We start from the raw sequence: 9,420 nt of genomic DNA on the forward strand, positions 1-9,420 counted from the left end.
TGTTTGGTATTGTATTACACCTGTCCCTGAACCTACGAATGAAATCTCCAATGGATTCTTCCTTACCCTAATTCAGCTGATGAAGATCGTCTTCCGTCCCCAAGCGCTCTAACGTACCCTAGAAGTATGCGATGAACTGAGCCTTCAGCTCGACCCATGATCAAAATTAATTAGACAGCAAGTTTAGCAATCAGGACCTCATAGGTCCATCAAGGGTGGTTAATAGATAATTAGCCATCACCCTGTTGTCACCACCGGCTGCTTGAATAACGGTGGTATAGATCTACAACCACTCGTTTGGGTTGAGCTTCCTATCTACTTCTGAATCGGACCCACTTTGAACTTCTTGGGCCATCGTATCGACCGAAGCTCATGCACGAAAGCTTCACAGCTTCCGTCAAATTTCTCGAGAGGAGATGGTAGAGGACTATCATGCCTGGTCCTTTGACCAGGGGAGCCACTCGACCATCTCATCTCGAGGATCTTTGGTCGTTGTACCGACAATCATTCTCATGGTGTTCCTCACGATGGTTTTCTATCACTCTCCGCAGATCGTGCTGATTGTGAGGAATGTGGTTCCTTAAGTCTTCCTAATATCTACACCTATGGATACAACAGTTACAATTCGACCCACAGGACTATGCTCGAGTTCGACCACCTGAGCTTCCCGTTTGCAATCCCTTGACTCAGGGATGTCCATGTCCGGTGCTCCTCGAATCAACACCTTGCAGACTGGGGTGCTGTCGGAGAGTGAACTCCTGTCGCAGGGATCCCGAGAGACCCCTTTTTAGAGATTCGGCCGGGGGGATGATCCTGGAAAAACTTGTTTGGGAAAAAAAGCGGGAACGGAAATAAATGCGATGGCTGGCGGGAGACGATCACCCTAATGCAAGAAAAAGTGGGTACGCCGGGTTTTAGACAGGTTCGGGCCGCACGGAGGCGTAACACCCTACTCCTGTGTGAGCACTATATTTATCCTTGAAGGGAATTCTTCAAGGAGGTATCTGGTTCTAAGGGGAGAGCTGTTTACAAAGAGCTTGAGGCTCTTATGTTCTAGCTTAACTTGAGCTGGTTCGAGTGTCTGTCGATCTATCTTTGGCCTGGTTCGTCGGAGATTGTGGGTCGTCTGGCGGTCGAAGGCCCTCTCTTTCTTTCTTTTCTATCTCTTTCCTTTTATAGGTGCGCCGACCTTAACATATCCTGAATGGGAAAGAGGGGATGCGAATGCCAAGGTGCCACGGAGAAAGGCGTAATCATTTTCATCTTGGCGAAGTGACAGGGGCGGTGGAGAAATGCGGCGCGCATTCGACCACCAGCCGCTGCGGAAGCCTCGGGGCGCCATGAAAGGGGCCCACCGGGCAGCCTCAGAGGTGCCCGGTGCGCCCACCCTGTCTTGTTCTTCTGCCAGGGCAGGGTGGCAGGCCGAGCGCTTCGATTCTGGCAACGTTATCCCGAGGCACCTGGATGAAACGGGACGGGACCCGTGCATTTAATGGACCCACGCCCCCCTGCCAGTGCATGGCAGGGTCTGACACTGGGGCGTGGGCAGCCGAGAATGTCAGGATGTCAGAATGTCAGACCACGCGTGCCTATTAAATGCGGTATTGGGCCTTTGACTGGATGACACCCTGACGACGGGACCCTTCGGGTCTTTGAATGATCTTGCGCGAACCTTCGGGTCTTTGAATGATCTTGCCACGTGCAGCCCCGAAGCACTCTCTCCCGAGCACTTCGGTGGGGTCTTCGGGGCACCGAGTCCTCGGGGGCTGCCACGTGCAGCCCCGAGCACTCTCTCCCGAGCACTTCGGTAAGGCCTTCGGGGCACCGAGTCCTCGGGGGCTGCCACGTGCAGCCCCGAGCACTCTCTCCCGAGCACTTCGGTAAGGCCTTCGGGGCACCGAGTCCTCGGGGGCCGCCACGTGCAGCCCCGAGCACTCTCTCCCGAGCACTTCGGTAAGGCCTTCGGGGCACCGAGTCCTCGGGGGCCGCCATGTGCAGCCCCGAGCACTCTCTCCCGAGCACTTCGGTAAGGCCTTCGGGGCACCGAGTCCTCGGGGGCCGCCACGTGCAGCCCCGAGCACTCTCTCCCGAGCACTTCGGTCTTAATATTTGGACCCTGTAGATCATCGGGGAACTAGGGTGCTCGGGAACCAGAGGCGGCGGCCCCGAGCACCTTCTCCCGGGACTTAGCTTTTTCTAACCTCGCAGGATGGTGACATGGGGTGGATGGCCGGCCTGGCCTCGAGACTTAGGGACCCCTGGTTCTGAATACACCGACAGGTGCCTAGAGCCACTGGGGTTATTTACTCGAGCCACCTAGACTTGAGCCACATCGAGCAGGGTCTTAAGTTGGTTGACCATCGGGGTTAGCGGATTCATCGAATCTAACTCGGGGAAAGATCTTAGAATCATGTGGGTGCCCTGGACATTGGCTTACGGAGTACTGAAAACACTGCTGCCCAAGCTTATCCGTGGTCTGGCCGATGTTGCCTCGTGATTGCTATTCGTTGAAGCTTATTCGTTCCCTAATCTCTAGGGCGTTGCTGGTGGAGGCGTATCCACAACAAGTCTTCGTTGAAGACCAGAATGAACTTGACCTCCTGCGGTCTGTCGGTGAAGAGTTGTATCAGGGATAGTGCTCGGTGGTGGCACTGGTTCCTGTAGCAGCGGCTGCTGTCGCTGGATCCTTAGGGATTTTCACATCATCGTTCATCACAGCATCATGATCTCTAGCGTTCTGCTTGATGGGTGCTTCACTGGCTCTAGCCACAAACACGATTTGATTTGTTCGACTTCTCTGGCCTTCGATGGAGGAAAATACGGGCGGCACGCGCGGTCGCCGCGCAGATCGAGGAAAATACGCCTGGCAACCGCGGACATTGCGCGATCGGCGGGAGATTCGCCTGACAGTCGTGCCGATCGAGGCGACGCTTCGCCTAGCGAACCGTTCGGGCGGCAGTTTTCGAATTTTGAGATATAAAAGGGGGAACGGATCGGTCCGTTCCCCTTTTTACTCTCTCTTGCACTTGCGCTCCTGCCTTCTTTGTGCTCCGAAGCCCTCAGGAAAATCCCAGGCGATCGGAGCATTCTCCCTTCTCCCTCTTCTCCACCAAAAAACACCTTCCACCCTGTTGAGATGACGAGGGTTGGAGGAGGACGCCGGGATAGGACTTCGGACAGCATCTTGCCGGAGTCTCGTCTGAGGAACGAGGAGGCGGCGGATAAAATTAAGAAGCTGCTGGTGCCGGAGGGTCAGGAGGGTGCTGTGGCGGTGAGGCCGGCGACTCTGACGCCGACGACGACCGTGCCTGGGCGGACCGTCCTCTTCACATCTTTCGTGGCGGCGGGGCTAGTGCCGCCGTTCTCCGCCTTCTTTCTGCAAGTTTTGGAGACGTACGGTATCCAAATGGCGCACCTAAGCTCCAACTCCGTCGTGACGTTGGCGGTCTTCGCGCATCTCTGCGAAATGTTCGTGGGGGTGATGCCGTCGGCGACGCTGCTTCGCCACTTCTTCGTCCTTCGGCCGGTGGGGAAGAAGAGGGGGCACTCCACGGCGGACGTCGCGGGGTGCTGCAACCTTCGGCTCCGGGAAGGCCTGGGGGATCATTACATTCCCCAGGTGCTGCGCAGCAAGTGGGAGGAGTGGCGGCGGGACTGGTTCTTCGTCGACATCGACCCCCACGAGCGCCTCGAATTGCCAGAGAGGGCGGCGCAACCTCGGCGATCGACGTGGGAGGCGCCGCCGCCAGAAGACGCGAGGCTGAAGCCGGTGCTGGAGCGCATCTTGGAGCTGCGCGAGTCCGGGCTGACCTCCGTCATGGTGGTCGTGGACTTCCTGCGTGGTCGGTTGGCGCCCTTGCGAGAGCGGGCCCGACCAAGCTGGTTCTACACCAGGCCGGAGGACATCACCAGGACCCAGATTGGCGCGAGTTGGGATCTGGGGCAGGCGGAGCTGCGAGGGATGACCCGAGTGATCACCGGGACAGAGGACATGAGCCGGGCGGAGCTCCTGTGGCCGGAGATGGCGCTCTGCGCCAATCCCGACCGGGTGGCTATCATGAGGCGGCTGCCGGAGTTTGACGCCCAAGGGCCCGTGGACCGGCCAAGAAGCCGGAGTCCCGAGGTCTCTGAACTCCCCGGGCTGGAAGAACTCCTTGGCGAGGAGGTCGCTGGCAGCTCGGCGCAAGTTGGCGACGGGGCCGCCGTAAGCAGCAGCCGCCGTGCCAGAAAGGAGGGCGCCCCTGAAGTTGTTGAAGAGTTGGCGCCGGGAGACCGGGGAAAACGACCCCGGGCCTTGATCCTAGTGCCGGATTCTCCGCCGTCGCCGACGGCAGCGGCGGCATTTCCGGTGCTGGAGCCGCGCCTGGTGCGGATGGGGCCTGCATTGACGCCTGCGACCTGCACGGCGGAGACCGAGACCCGCGCGGCGGCGCCCGAGGTTCGCACGACGGCGCCCGTGGCCCGCGTAGTGGCTCAGCCGAGCCCCCAGCGGAAGAGGCGGCGGGAGGAGTCCGGACCGACGGCACCGGACCCGGACATCAGGCTCCCAGCGGCCAAATGGCGGTATCGGTGAGTCATCTTTCTTGCTTTTCCATGGGCCCTTTCGGCCCGAACTAAGTTTTGACAACTTTCACTTGTCTCCCGTAGGCCGGCCGCAGGCGTTGCTGCGACGGAGAGAGAACAGGCGCCGGGGCCAGAGCCGAACCCGCCCGCTGCGCCAACGGAGGCCGGCATAGGAACGGCGGAGGCGCCAATTGACGTGGCGGCCTTAGGGAGAGAGGCGGAGGCAGCGACCACGAGAAGGGCGCCGGCGGAACCTACCCCGGGCGCGGAGAGCCCGGGGCGGATAACGGTGGAGGCGGATGCTCTGCCGGGGCCGGTGGACAGGGCGGCCGATGCGGGAACGCAGCCGCCGTCCGAGACCTTGGCTCCGGCGGAGCCTACCCCGGGCAGGCAGAGCCCGGGGCGGATGGCGGCGCAAGGCCCTGCGGAGAGCTCGGCCCCCCTGGAGGCACTCTGCGGAGAAGCCTAGGCCCCATCGGTGCCCGCAGTGCCCGGCCGGCCTGCCGATCCCTTCCTGGCCGCCATTAAAGGCGTCCAAGCAGCAGTCGGGCAGCTGGGCGCAGTGGTGAACGCCAAGGAGGGGGAGCTCGAGGCCGAGCACGCCCGCCTGGCACTGGAGAAGGCGCAGCTGGCGGGCGCCCAAGAGGAGGCCCGTGCGGCAGCCGCGCGGGAGCAGAAGCTCCTAGAAGACATCCGCGCGGAAGCCGCGCGGGAACGAGAAACTCTGAAGACCGCGCGGGCAGAAGCCGCGCGGGAACGAGAAGACGCTGCCAGCTTGGCCGAGGCGTCGAGGCAGCAAGCTGCCGAGGCCCTTGCCAGGATGGGCCAGGCGCAGGAGAGGGAGGTGGCAGTCGCAGCCCGGGAGCAGGCTGCGGAGGAGCGGCAAGCCGAGCTGACCCGCCGGGAGGGCCCGGCCGAGAAGACGCGCGCCGACCTCCAGCGCTGGGAAGACGACCTCCGGAAGATCAGAGAAGAAATCAAGCGCTGGGAAGAGGAAGTCTCCATCCGAGAAGTAGACAACGAGCTATCGGCGTCTGAACTCGGTGCCCGGGAGGATTCGGTGGTCCAGTAGGAGGATGTGTTGGCCCGGCGGGAGAATGAGCTGAGTCACCGGGAAGGTGAACTGAGTCGCTGAGAGGGCGAAGCTGCTGCTGCGGCAGCCGCCGCGGCTACCAGGGTGGAGGAGAACGCGAAGCACGAGGCGGAACTGGCCGAGCGTGAACGCGCCTTGTCCGAGATGGTGGCCAAGACGAAGCAGGCTGCCGCCTCTACCGTGGCTGGTGGTTCTTCTGGTCCGGCCAGGGACCAGAGACTCGAGGCACAGCTGCGGGCCGCCAAGGAGAAGCTCGAGACCGCCTTTGTCTCGCGGGTCAACCTTGAGCATATGCTGGAGGACATCCTCCGGCGGATGCGACGGGCCGTGGAAAAGGGTGGTCTCGGACGGCTTGTCGACGACAAGAAGGGCGACGGCCCCGCACGACAAGTGTTGGGGCTGCAGCAGGTCTGCGAGCGCCTCGAGACCCTGCCCTGGGCAGTTCAGGAACTTGCCGCCCGGGAGGGACGTGGCTTGGCACGTGCCGTGGCCGAGCACGTCCTGGCCTGCTACCGAAGCAGGGACCCGAACTTCCCATTGGAGCCGGCGCGGGAGGGAGTAGTCGAGGCTGAGGAGGAGGCCGCCCGGGCAGCGGTTAGGAGTACCGCCTCCGTGGTGGCGGCCGGCTTCAGGCGAGAGGTGCCGCCGCCGCCAGCCCCCGGGGACGACTCGGAGGATTCAGCCGACGCCTCTGCCGCCGACTAGGCCTTCTGTGCCCTCTTTTCTTTTGTTGTAGATGTAGGAGTGCATATTAGGAGTGAACCCTTAGAAAACGCCTTGTATATGTCTTGTGAATATAATGGCAGCTTTTCCTTGGGCTCGCAACTCCAATTTCTCTGTATGCTTGATTTTTCTTCTGGTGCTCTGCCTGGAAATCCCGGGGAGTACTCAGTCGGGCCGCTCCCGACCTTCCCATCCCCGAGAAATGAAGTTGTTCCGGTCGCTGGCGTTGGCGCAGCCAGCCCTCAAGCTCTCGCGAGTCCGCACTGCCTATTTTAAGAAACAAAGACACAGACTCCCCTGCCCGGGAGATAGATCGATCCTGCTCGGAACACGCCGTGCCCAGTGAACACTTTTTCACTTTGCGACCACTCAGTTAGTAGAAGGGAGACGCGTGCGGGCGAGAATGTGACCAAAAGTCCTCGCGGTCCAGTGGTGCCCGGGCTCAAAACGGGCCGGACCGAGCACTGACAGCCCGCCCCCAAGGCCTGAGCTCCAGACTACTCGAGCAGCTCGAACGATAGGATTACCCAGGGCACCTGAGGACACGGTAGTGCTCGGGGTCCTTAAAAGCGGACCGAACACTACAACCACCACTAAGGGCTTCGATCGGACGTTACCGCACGCACGGTACTCCTTTCTACAAACTGCTCTGTCATTCTGGGAAAAAGTAGACACGCGGCAGGGTTTTTGCGTGCAAGGAGACCACCTCGCCGAACAGATTAAAGCGCGAGAGCCCCCGAGAATGACTCGGGAACATAAATTTACTGAACGCAGACTTGTCTGAATATAACCACTCACCGGACAGCTGTCGGCCTTCCGGCCAATCGATCCAGAAGGGGTGTGCTTCCGAGCTTGGGGGCCCGGGGACTTGATTCTTTCAACGGAGCGCCCGAGGGCCCAGAGGCATACGAGGCTCCTAGGGTCGGGTGGCCTCCACCACCCAAGCCTAGGCGGTAGGACCACCCGAAGACCCTTGGGGCCGACCAGAGACCGGGGCATTGAAGCCCTCGCGGCCGGACTGCTTGTGATTGCCAGCCTGTGACTTGAGAGAGAATATAGAATTTCTTTGTCTGGTGCGCTCTGTTAGTGCGGTACTCGCTATAGACTGTTCTCGTTTTTGACCCGAGACCTCTCGAATACCCAAACCGGCGAACAAGAGCGGACAGAGGCATAACCTAGAGGTCCTATGATTCGGTGGCGTCCGGGTATGACAGACCAGACCGAGCACCGACAGCCCGCTCCGAGGGCCTGAGCTCCGGACTACTCGAGCAGCTCGAGCGATTGGAGTACCCAGAGCACCCCGAAACTTGGTAGTGCCCGGGAGCCTGCCACGACACCGAACACCACAGCCTACCATGCCGGACGTAGGTCAGCGGCGACTGCTCGCATGCATACCGATCGGGATTCTTTTGTCAGCGGGAAAAAAGAGAGAGCGAACTTTTTCTCGCACAACCGAGCACCTCACCAGACAGATTAAACATAGGGAATCCGGAGAAATAATTTGACATAGCGATTGCTTATTGAAATACTAAATGTGCAATATTTACAAGGTTGGGCGACAGCGACTTACCCCACGGGGCGAAGCCTTCAGACTGCTCGGGCGGGGAGAAGCCCCCGGCCTTACTAACCTGAACCGCGAGCATGACCATCTACGGGTAGAAGCGTCGAAGATGCTCGATGTTCCACGGATGCGGGAGTGGCTCTCCTTCCTCCGTCGCCAACCTGAAAGAACCTGCCCGGGGGACCGCGATCACGGTGAAGGGACCTTCCCACACAGGGGACAGCTTATTCATTCCTTCGCGCGACTGGACGCGTCGGAGAACTAGGTCCCCCACCTCGAGAGACCGGGCCCGGACATGGCGCAGATGATAACGCCACAGACTCTGCTGGTACCGAGCCGCCCGGACAGCAGCACACCGCCGGCGCTCTTCCAGGTAGTCTACGTCGTCGCGCCTTTGATGCTCCTGCTCACCCTCAGAGTATGCATGCACTCGAGGGGAGCCCAGAGTGAGCTCGGAGGGGAGGACTGCTTCGGCGCCGTAGACGAGGAAGAAAGGAGTTTCCCCGGTAGCGCGGCTTGGCGTAGTCCGGTTGGCCCATAGCACGGCTGGCAGCTCGTCCACCCATCCCTTCCCGTGCTTAGCGAGCACGTTATAGGTCCGGGTTTTGAGGCCCTTTAGTATCTCCGCGTTGGCGCGCTCGACCTGCCCGTTACTCCGAGGATGAGCGACGGAAGCGAAGCAAAGCTTGATGCCGAGATCTTCGCAATAGTCCCCGAACAAGGCACTAGTGAACTGGGTGCCGTTGTCGGTGATGATCCGATTGGGGACACCAAAGCGGCTAGTGATGCCGCGGATAAACTGGAGCACCGTGCTTTTGGTCACCTTGATGACTGGGACCGCCTCCGGCCACTTGGTGAATTTGTCGATAGCGACATATAGGTATGCATAGCCCCCGACCGCTCGGGGGAATGGACCTAGAATGTCCAAACCCCAGACCGCGAAAGGCCATGACAGGGGAATGGTATGGAGAGCCTGAGCTGGCTGGTGAATCTGCTTTGCATGGAACTGGCATGCCCTGCAGCGCCGAACCAGCTCGGAAGCATCCTGGAGAGCTGTAGGCCAGTAGAAACCTTGCCGGAAGGCTTTCCCGACCAGCGTGCGGAACGATGAATGGCCACCGCACTCGCCCTCGTGGACCTCAGCGAGAAGATCGCCGCCTTCTGCCCGAGAGATGCATTTCAGGAGGACACCTCCTGCGCTACGTCGGTAGAGATCCCCGTCTACTATGGCATAGCGTTTGGACTGCCGAGCAACCCTTTCGGCAGTCGCCTCATCCTCGGGTAGGAACTTTTCTTTCAAGTACCCTCGGATGTCAGACATCCACGAGGTATCTTGAGAACATTCGGCGAGCACAGCGCACTCGCCGGACGGCGGCGCCCTGACGGGGCTTCCCACTGAGGGCACCGCCGGGGTCCCCTGAATTGAGTTCGAGGTTTCCCCTTCATCCTGTTCGGCAGGCAGGACGGAAGGCCGTGCGAG

The sequence above is a fragment of the Phragmites australis genome, chromosome 7, assembly GCF_958298935.1.
Source record: "Phragmites australis chromosome 7, lpPhrAust1.1, whole genome shotgun sequence".
Taxonomy (NCBI): Eukaryota; Viridiplantae; Streptophyta; class Magnoliopsida; order Poales; family Poaceae; genus Phragmites; species Phragmites australis.